Consider the following 22,215-nt stretch of genomic DNA (forward strand, 5'->3'; position numbering starts at 1 on the left):
GTCACCCCACTCTCTCTGGGACCTGTGAGTAATAAACTATCTTTCCTCATGCATTATGGCCTGGGTTTCCCACTGTGCCACACCTGACCTACACCCGGACACAAATTTAAAATCCAACTTAACTAATTTGGAAGACAGGAAGATATTTTCCAGTACTCTCTTCTGAAAGCTTTCTAATTTTGCCTTTCACATTTAGGCTTTTATTTCACCTTGCATTGATTTTGTGCTGCTTCTTGTGAAGTAAGGGGTCCGGTTTTTTTTTTTTTTTTTTTTCATTTTTAATTTTGTTGTTGTTGAACAACAAGTTTGTTTATATCCAAGTTTTCTAGACTCCTTTTTGACAATTCCATTCTTTCCCCATTAATCTGCAGGGCTACCTCTGTCGACAGTGTCATATATGTGAGCTTTCTCCTCTACTCCATTTGCCAATCCCTCATTGTCTTATTAATTATAGCTTGGTAGTAGGTTTTTATATCTGGCAGAGAAAGTCCTCCCACTTTGTACTACCTCAAACATTTCTTAGCTACTTCTTTAGCAATTTTCTTATTTTTAAATTTGTATGTTGATTTCCAATATTTGTATGTTGATTGGGCATGCACACATAAACTTGTTGAATTTTTAAGTGGAGTTACTGATTCAAATAATCAGTTCAGAAAGGAGGCTCTTGTAATATTAGTCTTCTAACTCCTGTTATATATTCATTTATGGATATAACAATAGTACATGTCAACAATGTTTTATTCCTTTTTATGTTGAGGTCTTATACATATTTTATCAGATTCGTTTCTGTGTACTTGATATTTTTAAATGATATTTTAAACCTGATATTTTTAAGTATTTAATTTCTCTTTGTTACTGATACAGAGACATACACTTAAGGATTGCTTTTGCATCTTGCTAAATTTCTTATTAATTTTAATGTTTAGACGCATTTGGAATTTTGGTTATACAATCATGCCATTTGTGAATGAAAGGCAGTTTTGTTTATTTCTTTACAAAACATATCCATCTTTTATTTATTTTTCTTCTCTTTCTGCACTTGTTGGGATCTCCACTATAAGTTTTGAATAGTGGTGCTGACAGCAGTTCTTGTGTCATTCCTCATTTTGACAGCAAAGATTCAAGTATTTCACCATTAAGTGTTATATATGCTGTAGTTTTTCTTAAAGATATGTTCTATAAATGAGATTAAGGAAATTTCTTCTTATTTTCATTTGGTTAAAGAGTTTATTGTGATTGAATGTTGAATTATATAAAATGTCTTTTTTCCTGTCTGTTGAGATTATATGATTTTTTTCCTTTATTCTGTTAATACGGTAAATTACTTTGATTTTTTAAAAGCATTTTAATTTTTTTTATCATTCAAAAGAGCATCATTTTAAAAAAATGCTTGCGACTTCAACTCTTTATAATGATTTTCTGTTTCTTCAATAAGGAAAGCATGCTTGATCCTCTCATGGACAATGTAGCACACACAGAAGAACCACAGAATCTAATGACATGCTTTTTTGTTTGTTTTTGTTTTGTTTTAGACAACCTCACAATAACTTAAGTCTCACAAAAGGAACCCTCTCAAAGTTGGCCTGGCCACATGTCACATGTGGATTTTGATGCCTTCCCAACCTTCTTTTTCCTTTTTTTTTTTATAAACATGTTTTATTTGTTTTGCTTATAGCATCAGAACTGAAAACTACTGACTGTCATTTCCCTAAACAGGGAAATCAATCTAAAGCACATACTGGTGCTTTCCTAAAGATAGTAATTTAGAAGGGTGGTGGCAGCAGGCATTTGATCTCTTTTTCTTTTAAAAACCGTCAGGCTGCGAAAGAGTTATGATTATCCATTAAAGATTTTCATCAGTACCTGTACCAATTTAGGTGACCTTACAGCAAGATCCAATAATTTGTGAAAGACAATGTACATGTCATAAGGAATGATATAGAGTACCAATCCTTACAAAATTCATTGTTAAAGAAACTGTTAAGTGTTCAAAGGTATCTAAATACTTCACACTAAATACAGAAATGGCCATCCAGATTACATGCAATATTTTTTGCATATATTTCACAAATTGCCAGTCAAAGCCTAATTTTCATTTTGGCTTTGTCTTATACAGTATCAGCTGTTAAAAGCAATTTATATGTTTTTAACAATGGTAGTTTGTCCAGATGATGAACAGTGCCGTGTCAAAGCTGACAGCCAGCCTTAAATGTGTGATCAAGGGCCCATGCATGATTTGGTATGTGTGATGGTTGGGTTCATGTGTCAACTTGGCTAGGTGGCACTGGCCTGACGATTGCTGTGAGGATATTTGAGGCTGGTTAATAATCCAACGGGCTGGTTTGTCGGATCATCAGTCAATTGACTGCAGCTGACTGATGACTCATCAAGGGGTGTGCTTCCACAGTGAGAGAATGCAATTGGCTGGATTTGGTCCGGGTGATCAGTTGGAGGCTTATAAGCTGGACGGTTAGAGAACCTTCACTTCTTTCTTCAGCTGCTCAGTGAAGCATTTCCTGGGGAGCTCGTCAAAGTTGCCAGTTCGTTTCCTGAGGAGTTCGTCAAAGTTGTCGGTTCGTTTCCTGAGGAGTTCGTCAAAGTTGTCGGTTCGTTTCCCGAGGATTTCGTCGGACATCTTCCTTCGAGTTGACAGCTTGTTGACGGCTCTGCAGAATTTGGACTCATGTGCTCCCGCAGTTGCGTGAGTCACTTTTACAATTTGAGAATCAGAGACATCTCTCATTGATTCTGTTTCCAAGGAGAACCCTAACTAATACAACTTGGTACCAGGAATGGTTCTTGAAAAACGGAATCTTAAAATGGGCTTTTCAATTTGTTTTCTACTCTGATTAGATTCAGAAGCACTAATGACTCTATTTCCAATAATCAAGAGGGTACTAACAGTCCATGGCAGGAGTTGGCAAAGGAAATACACAAAATAGCACCATTTGATTCTCCTAATTGTGCTCTAGTATGAAGTGAGGCTCAGGGTGACAGTGTTTTCGACACGTTCACGGAGTTTTGCAGTATTAAGAAGTATAATGATGTTGGCTGGCTGCTCTTAGATACTTTGGATACAGTTGTAAGAGAAAGGGATGAGCTAAAAGCTTCAAATTCAAAACTTGAACGCCGTATGACAGATATAAAGGGTTCCATCTGTGCCCTGAAAGAAAATCTTATATCCTGTGCCCGCAGACTGGAGGTTTCTGAAAATCAGATGCAGTCTCTTATTGTGCGAGTAGCACATTTACAGCGTAAACTAAAATCTCAACCTCTCAGGGTGTCTGCTGTTAAAGTAAAGGCATTGATTGGAAAAGAATGGGATCCAGAAACTTGGGATGGGGACATATGGATTGATAATAATGACAGTGAGGACATTGGAACCCTGGATTCTGCTGGGTCATTGTTAGATTTACCTGTAGAGGGCTGTCCTGGGGAAACAGCTTCTCTGCCTCCAGTCTGCCCTAAGGAGCCTGCCACCCAACCCGCACCTAAGGAGATTAACCCTTCAATGCTTGCTAATCTTGTAATCACCTCCCCTGAGGAAGCAGCCCTCACTCTGTTGTCTGGAGAGATTAATCCTGTTTTAAGAGATGAAAATGCAACAGAGTGTCCTGAGGTGAATGGCTTGAGAGATAATTCTAACTCTTTTCATGACCCCCCCCCCCACCAGTTTTTGCTTCAAGATCTATAACTAGGCTCAAATCCCAACAAGCCCCAAAGGGTGAGGTACCAAGTGTGAGCCATGAGGAAGTATGCTATACTCCAAAAGAACTGTATGAGTTTTCCAATTTATACAGACAGAAACCAGGGGAATATGTGTGGGAATGGATATTGAGAGTGTGGGATAATGGTGGAAGGAATATAAGGTTGGATCAGGCTGAATTTACTGATATGGGCCCACTAAGCAGAGATTCTGCATTCAATGTTGTAGCTCGAGGGGTTAGAAAGGGTGTTAACAGTTTGTTTGGGTGGCTGCCTGAAACATGGATCAAAAGGTGGCCGGCATTACCAGAGGTTGAAATGCCAGAACTGCCCTGGTACAATGTGGAGGAGGGGATTCAAAGGCTTAGAGAGATTGGAATGTTATAGTGGATTTATCATGGAAGACCTGCTCATACAGCCCTGGAATGTCCAGAGGACACAGCTTTTACCAGGACTGTAAGGAATAAATTTGTGAAACTAGCTCCATCATCCCTGAAGAGCTCTGTAGTCGCCCTTCTCTGTAGGTCAGATATTACTGTAGGAACTGCTGTCACTGAACTGGAATCCTTAAACACAATGGGGATAATTGGGTTCCGAGTCAGCAGAAGCCAAGTGGCTGCAGTTAATCGCCACAGACAAGGTGGGCATGGCTACCATAATGGAAAACAGGCTCAAACCAGCAATCAAAATAATATGACTCGCAGAGACTTATGGCGTTGGCTAGTGGATCATGGAATACCAAGTAGTAAAATAGATGGGCAATCGACTAAATTCTTGTTTGAACTATATAAGCAGAAGAATTCTAGGCCACGTGAACAAAAATCTCCCTTGAATTACAAAAACAGAGAGTCACGGCCCCTTAATCAATTCCCAGACTTGAGACAGTTTACAGATCCAGAGCCCCTTGAATGAAGGGAAGGCCGGGTACCCTTGGAGAAGGACCCTGTCACACTGCCAAAAATTTATACTGTTAATCTTCCTCCCAGCCTTCCCCAGGGGGACCTACGGCCTTTTACCAGGGTGACTGTGCATTGGGGAAAAAGAAATGATCAGATATTTCGTGGATTATTAGACACTGGGTCAGAAGTGACATTAATTCCCGGAGACCCAAAACGTCACCCTGGTCCACCAGTCAGAGTTGGGGCTTATGGAGGTCAGATGATTGATGGAGTTTTAGCCCAGGTCCGTCTCACAGTGGGTCCAGTGGGTCCCCGGACCCATTCTGTGGTTATTTCCCCAGTGCCGGAATGCATAATTGGAATAGACATACTCAGCAACTGGCAGAATCCTCACATTGGTTCCCTGACTCCTGGAGTGAGGGCTATTATGGTGGGAAAGGCCAAGTGGAACCACTAGAGCTGCCCCTGCCTAGCAAAGTAGTGAACCAGAAGCAATACCGGATTCCTGGAGGGATTGCAGAGATTAATGCCACTCTTAAGGACTTGAAGGATGCAGGGGTGGTGATTCCCACCACATCCCCATTCAACTCTCCTATTTGGCCTGTGCAGAAAACAGATGGGTCTTGGAGGATGACTGTGGATTATTGTAAGCTTAACCAGGTGGTGACTCCAATTGCAGCTGCTGTCCCAGATGTGGTATCATTGCTTGAGCAAATCAACACATCCCCTGGTACCTGGTATGCAGCTATTGATCTGGCAAATGCTTTTTTCTCAATTGCTGTCAGCAAGGACCACCAGAAACAGTTTGCATTCAGCTGGCAAGACCAGCAGTTTACATTCACTGTGCTACCTCAGGGTTATATCAACTCTCCAGCCCTATGTCATAATATTGTCCGCAGGGATCTTGATCATTTCTACCTCCCACAAGACATCACACTGGTCCATTATATTGATGATATCATGTTGATTGGACCTAGTGAGCAAGAAGTAGCAACTACTCTAGATTTGTCGGTAAGGTATTTGTGTGGCAGAGGATGGGAGATAAATCCAACAAAAATACAGGGGCCTTCCACCTCAGTAAAATTTCTAGGTGTCCAGTGGTGTGGGGCCTGTCGAGATATTCCTTCTAAGGTCACGGATAAGCTGCTGCATCTGGCCCCTCCTACAACCAAAAAAGAGGCACAACGCTTAGTTGGCCTCTTTGGGTTTTGGAGACAACATATTCCTCATTTAGGTGTGCTACTCCAGCCCATTTACCGAGTGACTAGAAAAGCTTCTAGTTTTGAGTGGGGACCAGAGCAAGATGAGGCTCTGCAACAGGTCCAGGCTGCTGTGCAAGCTGCTCTGCCGCTTGGACCATATGACCCAGCTGATCCAATGGTGCTGGAAGTGTCAGTGGCAAATAGAGATGCTGTTTGGAGCCTTTGGCAGGCTCCTACAGGAGAATCACAACGCAGGCCCTTAGGATTTTGGAGTAAAGCTTTACCATCCTCTGCAGATAACTACTCTCCATTTGAGAAACAACTGTTGGCCTGCTACTGGGCCTTAGTAGAGACAGAACGCTTAACCATGGGCCACCAAGTTACCATGAGACCTGAGTTACCTATCATGAGCTGGCTGTTATCTGACCCACCAAGCCATAAAGTTGGGCGTGCACAGCAGCACTCCATCATAAAATGGAAATAGTATATACGAGATAGAGCTTGAGCAGGTCCTGAAGGTACAAGTAAGTTACATGAGGAAGTGGCCCAAATGCCCATGGCCCCCACTCCTTCCACCTTACCTTCTCTTTCCCAGCCCACAGCTATGGCATCTTCGGGAGTTCCTTACAGTCAGTTGACTGAAGAAGAGAAGACTCGGGCCTGGTTTACAGATGGTTCTGCACGATATGCAGGCACCACCCAAAAGTGGACAGCTGCAACAGTGCAGCCCCTTTCTGGGATATCCCTGAAGGACAGTGGTGAGGGGAAATCCTCCCAGTGGGCAGAACTTCGAGCAGTGCACCTGGTTGTTCACTTTGCTTGGAAGGAGAACTGGCCAGAGGTGCGTCTGTATACTGATTCCTGGGCTGTTGCTAATGGTTTGGCTGGATGGTCAGGGACTTGGAAGGAACATGATTGGAAGATTGGTGACAAAGAAGTCTGGGGAAGGGGTATGTGGATAGACCTTTCTGAGTGGGCAAACAACATGAAGATATGTGTGTCCCATGTGAATGCTCACCAGAGGGTGACTTCAGCAGAAGAAGGTTTTAATAACCAAGTGGATAAAATGACCCGTTTGGTGGATACCAATCAGCCTCTTTCCCCAGCAACTCCTGTCATTGCCCAATGGGCTCACGAACAAAGTGGTCATGGTGGTAGGGATGGAGGTTATGCATGGGCTCAGCAACATGGACTTCCACTCACCAAGGCTGACCTGGCCACAGCCATTGCTGAGTGTCCAATTTGCCAGCAGCAGAGACCCACACTCAGTCCCCGATATGGCACCATTCCTCGGGGTGATCAGCCTGCTACCTGGTGGTAGGTTGATTACATCAGACCACTTTCATCATGGAAAGGGCAGCAATTTGTTCTTACTGGAATAGACACATACTCCGGATATGGGTTTGCCTTCCCTGCATGACATGCTTCTGCCAAAACTATGATACGTGGACTTACAGAATGCCTCATCCACCGTCATGGTATTCCACACAGCATTGCTTTGGACCAAGGAACCCACTTCACAGCAAATGAATTGAGGGGATGGGCACATGCTCATGGAATTCTGTGGTCTTACCATGTTCCCCATCATCCAGAAGCAGCTAGGTTGATAGAACGGTGGAATGGCCTGTTGAAGACTCAATTATGGTGCCAACTAGGTGGAAATACCTTGCAGGGTTGGGGCAGTGTTCTCCAGGAGGCTGTGTATGCTCTGAATCAGCATCCACTCTATGGTGCTGTTTCTCCCATAGCCAGGATTCATGGGTCCAGGAATCAAGGGGTGGAAACAGGAGTAGCACCACTCACTATCACTCCTAGTGGTCCACTAGGGAAATTTTTGCTTCCTGTCCCTGCAAGTTTAAGCTCTGCTGGTCTACAAGTCTTGGTTCCAAAAGGAGGAGTGCTTCCACCAGGAAACACAAAAATAATCCCATTGAACTGGAAGTTAAGGCTGCCACCTGGCCACCAACGAGGACTATGATGACATGAATATTTCCTCCTCGTTTTGTTATGATTATGTTTGTATTTGTCTGTAAAGAAAATATTTTTGCTTTCTTCTCTGTCTTATCCCCTTATCATAAGGCATAAGCTGTAATGTTCATTTTGAAGGTATGGTTTTAGGTGATGTGTATAACTGCCAAGTTGACAAGGGGTGGACTGCGATGGTTGGGTTCATGTGTCAACTTGGCTAGGTGGTGTGGCATGACGATTGCTGTGAGGATATTTGAGGCTGGTTAATAATCCAACGGGCTGGTTTGTCGGATCATCAGTCAATTGACTGCAGCTGACTGATGACTCATCAAGGGGTGTGCTTCCACAGTGAGAGAATGCAATTGGCTGGATTTGGTCCGGGTGATCATTGGAGGCTTATAAGCCGGACGGTTAGAGAACCTTCACTTCTTTCTTCAGCTGCTCAGTGAAGCATTTCCTGGGGAGCTTGTCGAAGTTGCCAGTTCATTTCCTGAGGAGTTCGTCAAAGTTGTCGGTTCGTTTCCTGAGGAGTTCGTCAAAGTTGCCGGTTCGTTTCCTGAGGAGTTCGTCAAAGTTGTCGGTTCGTTTCCCGAGGAGTTCGTTGGACGTCTTCTTTGGAGTTGACAGCTTGTTGACGGCTCTGCAGAATTTGGACTCGTGCGCTCCCGCAGTTGCGTGAGTCACTTTTACAATTTGATAATCAGAGACATCTCTCATTGATTCTGTTTCCAAGGAGAACCCTAACTAATACAGTATGCAACTAAATGTTCAGTGCTCCAATTTAACTGGAAAACTGTGAAATGCAGTTGTTTTGCCAAACGACACTCCACTCTTTCCATCTTCCTTTCATGGGGTATAATTTAGTTTTGTCAATTACCATTGAACAACCCTAGGGCTGATTTTTAGATTTTATCCAATGTTAGAAAAGTCAATCTCACTTTTTCCAAACTACTTCAAATCACTAAAGAGATATTATCACCCTATAAAGTATGTTTTACTCCTAGGCAAGGGTGAGGAATCTATCAAGTGCAAGGCTCAAAATGATGCTTAGGACAGAAGATGCAGAATAAAAAGTTTCCTTCCATGTACAGGTAATATAAAGCTGACAATTATGGTCCTGTCTTTATGGGATGAAAACAGTCCCTTTACAATAAGTTTCCTGAAAGGGAGAAAAATAGATACTAACTCTTCTGGTAACATATTATGGTACACTGGCCAGTGTGTTTTTGATGATTAAACATAATCCTGTGAATCAGATTTATTCACTTGCTGGGTGTTCATTTGTGGCATCCCTCTGTTGGGTCTTTGGGGCCCTCCACAACCTTGTGGGGTTCCCTGTGGTCCACTCTGCCGAGAGCCTCACCAGAAATTCTGCTGATATCCATCCCGTTGATACCCAGAATAGTCCTGCTCCCCAATCTTCTTAGCATAAAAAACAAAACAAAACAAAACAAAAAACCAATTCTATTACCTAGGGTTCAGGACAGTCTAGTTTTGTTAGATGTTCTTTTGTAGGATAATTTTTTTCCTATATATCCTCAATAATTCTTCCTATCGGTACCCTTTTCTCTCCTTCTGAACTTCTGAGGCACACAAGGTCTCTTCATTTGGCACTATAAATTACTTTTTTTTTTCTTCTGTAGGATAACTTTTGATGGTATGTCAAATGCTGGACCATTTTGGATGCCTCTGGACAAATACTTGGAAGACAAAAATGTCTGATTAATTTTTGAATTTTAAATCAACCTTGCATTAGTGGGAAAATGCAACTCAGTCATGATAAATGACCTTTTCTTATACATTGCTGGATTTGATTTGCTTATATTTTGTTTGGAATTTGTGAGTCTGTATTCATGAAGGAGATCTGCCTCTAATTATATTTTTGTGTAATGACCTTGTTGGCTTTTCTCATTTAAGTCGGGCTCAATTTGTAAATGGGGTTTGTGAATGTCCTTCATTCTTTATTATATGGAAGAGTTTTTCTAACATAGGCATTAATTTTTTCTTGAAAAATATTTTAAAATTAGATTCCACTCTTTTAGCTGTCTGGGCCAGGAATTTTCTTTGAGGAAAGGTTTTTGACTAATGATTTAATTTTCTTAATGGTTATATGTCTGTTAAGGTTTTCAATTTCTCCTTATATCAGTTTTGATAAGTTATATTTTATTTTCCAAGGAATTTGTCAATTTAACCTAAAAATTAAGTTAACTGACATAATATTATTTATAACATTCTCTTATTTTATGTTAATATCTGAAGAGATGTCATATTTTATCCCTGTTTTTGTTATTAGTGGACTTTTTTCTTAATTGGTTTCACCAAAGAGGTTTAAATTTTGTTCATCTTTTCAAAGAATAATCTTTTAGCTTTTCTGAGATTCTCTATTGTGTGTTTTTCTGTTTCAGTATTTTTTGCTTTCATGTTTATCACTTATTTTCTTTTCTGCTCCTTGCATTGATTTTGCTTTTATTTTTTTAACTTCTTTAGATGGATGCTTAGTTCATTACTTGAAAGCTATTTTTATATATATATTTTTCATTTTCACATATGGCCATACATTTCCTCCAAATAAAGTTTTAGTTGCATCCCACATGTTCTGAAATACAGCATATTTATTGTCAATTGACATAAAAATTATTTTTAACATTATTTTTTTAATCCTAGATTATTCCTAGCTGTGTTTCTTAATTCTTAATTATTCTTAATTTCTTAATTATATGGGGATTTTAAATTTATATTTTTGTTATTAATTTTTAGCTTAATTGCATTTTGATCTGTCTGATACCAAACCTTTGTTATTTGTTGAGATTTTCTTTTCGGCTCATGTTTTGCAAATGTTCCTTGTATGCCGAAAAAGAATGTGTTCTTTGCAAGTGTTGAATGGTCTGATCTATATGGTCATCTATATGAATGGTCATCTATCTATGCATTTGTGTTTCAAATTTTCTGTATCTTTACTGATTTTTTTCGACTTGTTCTATCAATTACCCAGAGAAGTGCATTAAAATCTTTCACTAAGTGGAAAATGGTAGATTGTTATGTACTCCAGAAAAAACATGTTCTTAATCCCATTACTGTAGTTGTGAACCCTATTGTAAATAGGACCTTTTGAAGATGTTACTTTTAGGTAAATTGTGACCAACTAAATAGGGATGGTTCTTTTTTTTTTTTTTTAATTTAAGTGGACAGTTTTATTTTTTTCATGCCCAAGTAAACCTGGGTGATAGGCTCTCCTTGCCCCTCTTCCCACCCTCAACCCCCTTATCCTTCACAAGAAGAAGAAACATTTCCTTCAACTCCATACTTAAGAGAGCACCTAAGCTTTGGCAGCTGACTTGTAATTGGTCTGAGTGTGAGTCAGAGGCATTGATCCACTTGGGCATCCAGTAACGGGTTAGTCAGTTAGCCCAACGTGGTTAGTGGTATTCAAAGATTTGCCGGTAGTAATAACCTTATTTAGTTTTAGGAGTGTTGAAAGGAAATTTTTGTGCTGCAGTTGCCATCATTGTATTATCAACCTGATGTTCAATATATTGCCATGAAATTCTAAACCAGGAATTCTTCACTGAGGCTATTCTATCACCGAAGGCTTCTTTTGGACATAAGAGAATTTCTGTATCAAGTTAGAGTTCTCAAATGCCTCTCTCATTGTAATATATCATAAGCTTCCAAAGCAAATATGACTTCATCCAGGACCTGAATACCTTCTTCAGAATTAAAGAGGACTTCATGGTGTTCACTTCCAATATGGTTTGCCACCTTTCTAGCAGCCAGTAAATCAGGACTGTTTTCCATGTCAAATGCAAATATCTGGAGAGGGTACTATATTTGGACCTCTTTTAGCTGCTTCAACAAGGTGGCAGTAACCAAGCTGTAATCCAGTCCCCTTATAAAAGTCAGCCAATCCTTCTCTCTGTCATCAAACGTTTCTTAATAGCATTGTCAAAAAGGATTTGGAGGTTGCTTTTCACAGTTTCTATCTCAAAACCTGGCAACAGTTTCTCCACAACTCTCTTAGAGCGCATGCAGAATATAATCTTTACAGTGATGATATTTAACCATTTCTACTGATGCAACTTGACCATTGGGCTTTATATCCCAAACTTCATAATATCACTAGAAGAAAAGGCTCCACTTTCAAATAAAGGAGTCCAGGAGTGCTTCACTTTAAGAAGAACTTTAGCTTCTGAACACGTGGCCAAAATCCATCTTCTGTCATGGCTTTGAACAAAGGTCTGACTCCATAGGTATCTCTTCCCAGGAAGAGATGAAGGATTATCTCACCATCTACTTTGGGCTGGTAATTCAAATGCAAAACAGTATTGCATCTCTTTGTGATTGTAGATTTCACCATTCTAACAGAGCCACAAATAAGGATATTTCTTCATTGGAATTGGCTGCATTCCAAACAGCTGCTAGACTACTGCCAACAGTAGTTTATTCATCCATACACAAAGAGCAGTTTCTGTATCCATTGACATTCTCAAAACGAAATCCATCTGGACCCCGGTGTGTAATCTTCATGGCACTCAGGCACTGAATAGAGAGGCAATCATCGCTGCCAAAAAGAGCCCAAATGCCACACGTGGTGGAGCAGCGCTACTGGCTCTTTAGGTGGAAGCAGCCTCCTCCTCCTCGCCCAAGCTAGCCTCCCCAGCGCAGCTCACTCATTTCTGTATCCCTCAAGGGGTCACGACATGGCCTTTCCTCACTAGCTAGCTCCCAGGCGCTGAACAGTCAGGAGGCGCCCGCCCTGCCCTCTCTGTCCGCAGCAGTCGCAGCATCTGTGAGGAGCCCCAGACCGCAAGTGGCCGCACCACCTGCCCGGCGCCAGGCCCCACGCGTCCACCACCCCCGCCCTGAGCTACCTGGGGCAGGTCCCGAGGGCGCGTCGCCGGAAGGTGCGGCCCGGCTTACCTGGGCTCCTGCAGGCGGGCTGGCTGAGGTGCGAAGATACACACATGAGGTGCAGCCGCCAGGGGGGGTTCTTAATTCCTGGAGGCCTTATAAAGAGAAAGCGATGGGAGGCACCAGAAACCGGAAGCTAGAGGCCGGAAGTTAGCGGGATGTCGCAGGTCAGCGGCGAATCTGTTAAAGACGAGGAAGTTGGTATATGTCGGGAAAGCAGAGAAATGCAAGCATTGCCAGCCAGAATGCTATCCATGGGAAGAGGGAAGCCTTTCTTGCCTTCTAAACTGTGAGTTAATAAATTCCGGTTGTTTAAGCCAACCCATTTTATGATATTTGCCATAGCAGCCTAGAGACCAAGACACTCAAAAACTTCAGAATTGAAATGAATAGTCATTTAGTACTAATATAGCTAGTCCTATATTTTTAATGGTGTATGGGTTTTCAGCTTTTATTTCCAATATTTCTGTATTTTTATGTTTTCAGGTAAACTTTTGTTTCAAAATGGAAATAACATTCTTTTATTTATATATAAATGCTTGTTAAAAGAATAGAAAATATAGAAAGTGTAAAGAATAAAATAAAATTAGCCACAATAGAACCCACAGAAAATTTACTTTTATATATCCATTATAAAGGTCTTTAGAACTAAAAGGGGCGGTTGGGGGTAAGAGGAAAGTGGGTAATTTTAGGAACTGGGATTCATGTGGTAGAGATATAATCAAAGAAAGAAGAGTTATCATGATGCTGTCTTAGCTGTTAGATTACAACTTTAGATTGCAGGTTCCAGTCTCTTTTTGAGAACTTCAAACCAGCAAAATCAAGTCATCAACTCTTTTTATTAAATGCCAATCATTTAGTTTCTTTTAGTGACTAATGTAGCACCTGACTCTGCTCCTCCTAAACTTGACCATTCTGAATTGAGTTTACAAGGTAGTCCTAGAATGTGAAGATGAAAGAAAAGTGGACACCTCTTAATTTAATATAGAAAGCATAGGTATTATCCATAACTGATCATGTTGCATTGGAATAGGAGCAGTATAAAAGTGAGTTCACTCTGGCAATGCCAGACAATCATCTATCTATTGTGTAACGCTAATTTAAGGATCATCTATTACCTATTATTTCACCATTGGAAGAAAAAATTGCCCTAAAATTAACAACGAAATATCAGCCTTTCTCCCAATTGTCTGCCAGAGAATATAGTTGAAAGTAAATCAGTACTTTATTGTAAAATATTTTTCTATTTGTTTCTTTTTTATTTTATTTTAGTTTTTACTTTTTAAAATTATTAGAGAAATTGTGGGTTTACAGTACAGTCACACATAAAATACAAGATTCCCATATACCACCCTATTGTTAACACTCTGCATAGGTGTGACACATTTGTTACAATTGATGATAGCATATTTTTATAATTGTACCATTGATACAATCCATGGTTTAACTTAGGGTTCACTGTGTTGTGCAGTTACATAGATTTTTAAAAAATATTTTTTATTCTAGTACAATGTATACAACCTAACATTTCCCCCTTTAACCACTTTCAGTTATATATTTCAGTGCTCTTAATTATTTTTGCAGTGTTGTGCTACGATCATCACCATCCATTATTGAAACATTTTCATAGCTCCACAAAGAAACAATAAATTCCTGTTGTTAAAGCCACCCATTTTGTGATATTTTGTCATAGCAGCCTGGAAACTAAGACACTCAAAATTTTAGAGTTGAAATAAATAGTCATTTGATAATAATATAGCTAGGCCTATATTTTTAATGGAAACTTTTCATTTCCAATGTTTCTGTATTTTTATGTTTTCAAGTTAAAGTTTTTATTGAAGAATTGTTTAGGTATACAGAAAGGTATATGAAATCATAAATGTATAATTTGGTGAATTTTCTCAATGTGAACACAGTCACATAGTCAGCATCCAGATCATGAAACAGAACATGAGCAGCTGCCCAGAAACCCCGTTTGGGTCTCCTTTAAATTCCTACTCTTCCCCCATTCCCGCAAAAACCAACTTTTAACTCTTTTCACTAATTTTGCCTGTTTTTGAATTTTACATAAATAGAATCTTCTAGTTCATGCCTTTTTTTATATCGTAGTTCTTTTGTCCAACATTATTACATTTGTGAGATTCATCCATATATTTACATTTAACAGTAGTTTACTTATTTTAATTACTATGTAGGATTGCATTTTGGGAATACTGCACAATTTATTTATCTGTTTTGCTGTTGATGGCTTCTGAGTTATTTTCAGCTTTTGGTTATAACAAATAGGACTGCTGTGAACATTCTTGTACCTGTCTTTTGGATTTTGGGGATATATCATTAGGAGTGGAGTTTCTGGATCCTAGGACAATGCAGATGTCAACTTTAGCAGATATAGTGAAATAATTCTACTGTTGCACCAATTTACACTCTCAAAAGCAGTGTTTTGAAGAAACTTCTGCTTCATATCCTGCCAACATTTATTGGTATTGCCTGCCTGTCTGTCTCTCTCTCTATTTATTTTTAGCATTTTTGAAGTATTTCTGTATGTCCCTCTTCTTTATAAGCTCTTTACAGACATTATATTATTTAATTTGCAGAACTACCCTATCATATAGCTGTCACCATTAGTGCCATCCTCATTTTACAGATGAAGAAATTCATGTACAGAGAGATTCTAAGTTGACCAAAGTCCCTAAGGCAGTAAAGGTGGAGTTGGCCTTAAAATCCAGAGCACTGTGACTCAATCCCATGTCCTTAACCACTGTATAACTTACTTTATGACTAAGCCTTTGAAAAGAACTTGATAGTTACTTTTTATTTTATTTTTGTTAGAGAAGTTGTGGGTTTGCTGAACAACAATGCATTAAACATAGTATTCCCATATATCACCTCACCACCAACACTTTCTATCAGTGTGGAGTATTTGTTACAATTGGTGATGACACAATTTTATAATTATACTGTTAATTAAAGCTCATGGTTTAACTTAGGGTTCACTGTTTGTGTAGTGTAGTTTCCATGGATTTCTTAAAAATTTTTGTTCTGTTAACATATATATAATCTAATATTTCCCCCTTTAATTGTATTCAGAAATATATTTCAGTGCCATTTATTACATTCATAATGTGCTACCATCACCACCATCCATTTCCACAACATTTCCATCATTCCAAATAGGAACCCTGTACATTTTAAGCCTTGACTTCCCATTCCCTGTCCTACTCCTCTACTTCCCACCCACACCCCTCTTGTCCCCTGGTAATCTATGTTCTAGATTCTAACTCTATTAGTTTGCTTATTTTAATTGTTTCAAAACAGTGAGATCATACAATATTTGTCCTTTTGTGTCTGGCTTATTTCACTCAGCATGATGTCTCCAAGGTTCATCCATGTTGTCACATGTACCAGGACTTCATTCCTTCTTATGGCTGAATAATATTCCATTGTATGAATATATCACATTTTATTTATGTGTTCATTGGTTGATGGACCCTGGGTTGCTTCCATCTTTTGGTAGTTGTGAATAATGCCACTGTGAACCCTGGTGTGTAGTTATCTGTTCAAGTCCGTGCTTTCAATTCTGTTGTGTATATACCTAGTAGTGGGATTGGTGGGTCGTATGGTAATTCTATACTTAGCTTTCTTAGGAACCATCAAACTAACTTCCATAGCAGCTGCACCATTTACATTGCCACCAGCAATGAATGAGTGATCCTGTTTCTCTGCACCCTCTACAACACTTATTTTCTGTTTTTTTTTTTTTAATAGCAGCCATCATAATGGGTGTTGAAATGGTATCTCATTGTGGTTTTGATTTACCTCTCCCTGATGGCTAAGGATATTGAGCATCTTTTCACATGCTTTCTGGATATTTGTGTATCGTCTTTGGAGAGATGTCTGTTCAAGCCTTTTGCCCATTTTTAAATTGGGTTGTTTGTCTTTTTGTTGTTAAGTTGAAGAATTTCTGTATATATTCTGGATAGTAATCCTTTATCAGATATGTGGTGTGCTGGTTTGAAGCTGTTATGCACTCCAGAAAACACCATGTTCTTTTATTCCATCCCTGTGAAGGTAGATGTGCTGTGCGTGGGACCTTTTGATTAGGTTGTTTCAATTGAGCTGTGACTCAGCCCATTCAAGGTGGGTCTTAATCCTTTACTGGAGTCCTTTATGAGAGAATAAAAGGCAGAGACATTTGTAGAGAGATGCGAGGGAAATACCCTGGCTAAGCAAAAAAGGACCCTCAGAAATGGAAAGAGCCAGAACCTGAAAGCAGTGGAATCCAGGAGAGAAGGATGAGCAGATGCTGGCCATGTGCCATCCCATGTGACAGAGGGACCCTGGATGACAGGAGCTTTTCTTCAGAGAAGGTATCCTCTTGCTGATGCCTTAATTTGGAGCTTTTTCACCACCTTAGAATTTTAAGTTGTAACCTAGTAAATCCCCATCGTTAAAAGCCAGTACATTTCTGGTATATTGCATTTTGGCAGCTTAAGCAAACTGAAACGTGGTTTCCCAATATTTTCTCCCATTATGTAGGTTGTAGTTTCACTTTCATGATAAAGACCTTTGAGGGACAAAAGCTTTTAATTTTGAGGAAGTCCCATTTATCTGTTTTTTCCTTTGTTCCTTGTACTTTGGATGTTAAGTCTAAGAAACCGTTGCCTAACAGAAGGTCCTGAAGATGCTTCCCTATGTTTTCTTCTAGGAGTTTGATAGTTCTAGCTCTTCATTAAGGTCTTTGATCTATTTTGAGTTGGTTTTTGTATATGTTGTGAGATTGGGGTCCTCCTTTTTTTTTTTTTGCATCTGGGGACCCAGTTTTTACTATACCATTTGTTGAAAAGACTTTTTTTTTTTTCCCCAGTTGAATGGTCTTTGCCATCTTGTCAAAAATTAGTTGGCCATAAATGTGAGAGTTGATTTCTGAGCTCTAAATTCTGTTCCATTGGTCTATATTTCTGTCCTTGTGCCAATACCCTGCTGTTTAATTACTGTGGCTTTGTAATAAGTTCTTAAATTGGGAAATGTGAGTTCTTCAACTTCATTCTTCTTTTTCAAAATGGCTTTAGGTTTTCAGGGCCCCTTACCCTTCCATGTAAATTTGATGATTGGCTTTTCCATTTCTGCAAAGAAGGTTATTAGAATTTTGATTGAGATTGCGCTGATTCTATAAATTGCTTTGGGTAGTATTGACATGTTAACGATATTTAGTCTTCCAATCTGTGAACATGGGATTTCCTTCCATTTATTTAGGTCTTCTTAAATTTCTTTCATCAGTGTTTTGTAGATTTTTGTGTACAAGTCATTTACATCCTTGGTTAGATTTATTCCTAGATTTTGATTGTTTTTTATTTTTTATTTTTTTAAACTCAATTTTATTGAGATATATTCATATACCATACAGTCATTCAAAGTGTGCAAACAGTTGTTCACAATATCATCACATAGTTTCTCATTCATCACCAAAATCTATTTTTTAAATTTTTTTAAAAAATTCATTTATTTATCAAATTAAAAAAATACCAAACAAAGCAAAGCAATGGGGCAAAACAAAATCTTGAGATAACTTCATTCCTTCTAATATACTCCTACTGTACCAAAAGAAAATTAATGAACCAGTCATACCTGAGCATTGCCATATCATTAAGATCACCCTCAATATCAGGTTTTTAACATTTTCATTACCCCAGAAAATAAGAATAAGAATAAAAATAAAATTAGAAGCAAAAGAGAATGCCCAATCTCATACTGCCTTTTTACCCCTGTTATTCATTTACTTTTTGTCCCCCTTTTTTCTACTCATTTGTCCATGCACTGGATAAAGGGAGTGTGACCACAACATTTTCACACAGTCATACCGTATGAGCTATATAGTTATATGCTAGTCTTCAAGAATCAAGGATACTGAATTGCAGTTCAACACTTTCAGATATTTCCTTCTAGTTATTCTAGTACACTAAAAACTAAAAAGGGATAATCTATATAATGCATAAGTAGTACCTCCAGAATGACCTCTTGACTCCATTTGAAATCTCTCAACCAATGAAACTTTATGTTGTTTAATTTCTCTTCCCCCTTTTGGTCAGGAAGGCTTTCTCAATCCCATGATGCCAGGTCCAGGCTTCTTCCTTGGAGTCATGTCCCATGTTGCCAGGGAGATCCACATCCCTGGGAGTTATGTCCCATGTAACCGGGAAGGCAGTGAGTTTACCGGCTGAGTGGGCTTAGAGAGAGATGGGCCGCATTCGAGCAACAAAAGAGGTTCTCTGGGAGTGACTCTTAGGTACTATTGTAAGTAGGTTTAGCCTCTCCTTTGCAGTAACAAGCTTCATAAAGGCAAGCCCCAAGATTGAGGACTTGGCCTACTACTGTGGTAGTCCCCTATGCTTGTGAGAATATCAGGAATTCCCCAGGTGGGGAAATTTAATGTTTCCACATTTTTTCCCCAGTCCCTCAAGGGGGCTCTGCAAATAATCCTTACTCTCTGCTCACATTACTCTGGGATGTATCGGGGTTTCGTGGTAACCTATACAAACCAACCAGCACTCACCCCTTATTCAGGGTTCCATGTAATTATGGTGTTTGAGTAAACTGACCACACAAATTAAATTATATGGCATGATACAGAAAGTATAGCATGTAATTATGGTGTTTGAGTAAACTGACCACACAAATTAAATTATATGGCATGATACAGAAAGTATAGATTTTGCACCAAATACACATCTCTTCCTTTGGTCTCACACAGAAGTTGAGGTTTAAAAACACAGTCAATATCATCCTTTACCCTTTAGTCTGGTTTACCTTCGTTCTAATCAACTCCATTTCATTCATATCTCTAATTGAAGTCTGATCTCTTTTTCAGCTTTTTAAAAAAACATTTGCTTTATAGGATAATGCTCACATTCATAACTGCTGAACTCTGGCTCTGAGTCTCAGGTGTTACACAGATACCTGAAGTTACAGGGACCAACTTAAGTTATATACAAACAGCTCAGCATCTCAGAATTTAGAGATAACCATTACAACTCATGAATAGATGTGACTTCTTTAAGAGCTTATAATTTACGAACCTTTACCATAAGCTATCCCCTGATAACCTGTGCTCTCAGATTGAATTCTCTGAGTTTGCACATTATAGTTAGTCAATATTAGTGTGGTGTTATAATGTTTGTCTTTTCGATTTTGGCTTATTTCACTCAACATACTGTCCTCAAGATACATTCACCTAGGTGTATACCCCACAGCTTCATTTCTTCTTGCCACCACTCGGTATTCCATTGTATGTATACACCACAGTTCACGCATTCCATTTATCAGTCGATGTACCCTTAGGCCACCTCCATCCATTGCAAATCGTGAATATAGCTGCCACAAACACTAGTGTGCAGTGTCCACTCATGTCTCTGCTCTTAGTTCTTCCAAGTACGTACCCAATAACAGGGTTACAGGACCATATGGCAACCCCATAGTTAGCTTCCTGTAGAACCATCACACTGCCCTCCAGCTGGTCTGTGCCATTCTACTTCCCTACCAACAGGGAATAGGTACATCCCTCTCTCCACATTTTCTCCAGCACTCGTATCCCTCTGTTTATTATTTTTTTTAACAGTTTTGTTTGTAGATAATACAATCCACCATAAGTAAATAATGAATGATTTCCAGTATAATCACATAATTGGGCATTCACCACCACAATCTATATGAGGACATTTCCATCTCTTCCCCAAAAAAGAGGAAAAGAAAAAAAAGGAAGAATAAAAATACAAAAGATAGGAGAAAAATAAAAATAAAATACAGTGAAAAGGTCAGATAACATCACCACCACTGAGAATACCATATCCCTCCCTTACATGTCCCTCTTACAGACAATTAGCTCTGGTATATTGCCTTTGTTACAATTAATGGAAGCATCTTACAATGTTACCATTAACTATAGACTCTAGTTTGCATTGATTGTATTTTCCCCCTGAAACATCTGTGCCAGTTTGGATGTATTATGTCCCCCAAAACTCCATGTTCTTTGATGCAATCTTGTGGGGCAGATGTATTAGTGTTGATTAGGTTGGAACCTTGTGAATGTGAGTGATACCTTTGGTTAGCGTGTGACCTCTGATTGAATGTTTCCATGGAGGTATAACTTTTCATTACCTCCTAAATGTCTTCTCTTTTTCCATCTCCTTCCCCTTCCCACACACTGTTTAAACAACCTTTAAAGTTCTTTTTGAAGTTTAGCAAGTCACTTTCCTGTTCAGGAACCCAAATACTTAGAGAACCAAAGTTAATCTTGTCTGCTTTCAGCTCCTAACCTCATTCATTTTTTACTGTTCTTCACCTGATTACACTCTGCACTCTAACTAAATAGGATGATACCCCTTCCTTCCTCCCTTCCTTCCTTCCCTCTTTCTCTCCTTTCCTTCATGTGTTCCTCCCAGACTCCCTCCTTCCCACCTTCCATCCTTCCTTTGTTTGATATCAAAGCACACACTTATATAGCATCTTCCATGTACTGAAGCTTATTCCAAGCTCTCCAAACACTAAATTGTCTAATCCTCACCACAGACCCTGCTTAAGGTCATACAGAGAGCAAGTGGTAGAATATGGGATCGGAACACAGGGTCTTGCTCCCTACCACTAAGATATACTTTCTCTCAGAGATATTAATAGTTATGTACTTTTTGCTCTGTGTGAGCTACTGTTCTAAGTGCTTTACTTACATGAATTTATTTAATCATCACAACAACCTATGGGAGGTAGTTCAACAAAATAGTTAAAAGCTCAACTCCCGGAATTAGGATACTTGGGTTCACATCTGAAATCTGCCTTTTACCAGCTTACAAACCTGAGAGAGCTACTCAAGTTTCTTTATCTCAGTCTTCTCACTTTGGGCAGCTCTCAGGAACAGATGAGACAATGTATTAAAGCACCAAGAACAAGAACCTCCAAAACACTTATTATAAAAATTCTTGTGTCATTATACACCAAACTCTAGAAATCCAAATGAAGTAACCCGTGGAAGATTAAATAGCTCGCACAAAGCCTCACAAGCTTTTGGACCAATGCCTCTGATTTTATGATAAAAAGGTAATGATTCATGAATTGTAACAAACTTACTACACATGAATGCAAGGTGTTAACATTAGGGTGGTATATGGGAGCTCTATTTTATGCCAGAGTATTTGGTAAACCTATAACTTCTTTAATAAAACAAAACAAAACCAAGGAAATCAAACATCCCTTAGGGTAGGAATGATGAATTCATGAATATGATAGAGAAAGGGATATTAGAGATATAAACGGACAGTCAACAAAGAGTAGTGTCACAGAACCCAAAGGAATAGTTTTCAGGGAGTGTTGATTGCAATACTCAGTGCCATTGGAAGGTCTGTTAGTTGAGAATTGAGGGTTATATATTGTAAAACCAATGTGAATTATAATTATATATATTTCTTGAGATGATACACTGTAATTGATAAAGACAGGAGTCCGATTTCAATGAATTCTACAGTAAATGCAAAGTAAGGAAGAAG

At 39.1% G+C, this 22,215-nt stretch overlaps 1 pseudogene; it reads right to left on the bottom strand.

The window, feature by feature from the left end:
• Nucleotides 1–11,419: 11,419 nt before the first annotated feature.
• Nucleotides 11,420–12,352, bottom strand: LOC119545283 (annotated as a pseudogene).
• Between the last annotated feature and the right edge of the window lie 9,863 nt (nt 12,353–22,215).

This window comes from Choloepus didactylus, chromosome 10 (assembly GCF_015220235.1).
Source record: "Choloepus didactylus isolate mChoDid1 chromosome 10, mChoDid1.pri, whole genome shotgun sequence".
Lineage (NCBI taxonomy): Eukaryota > Metazoa > Chordata > Mammalia > Pilosa > Megalonychidae > Choloepus > Choloepus didactylus.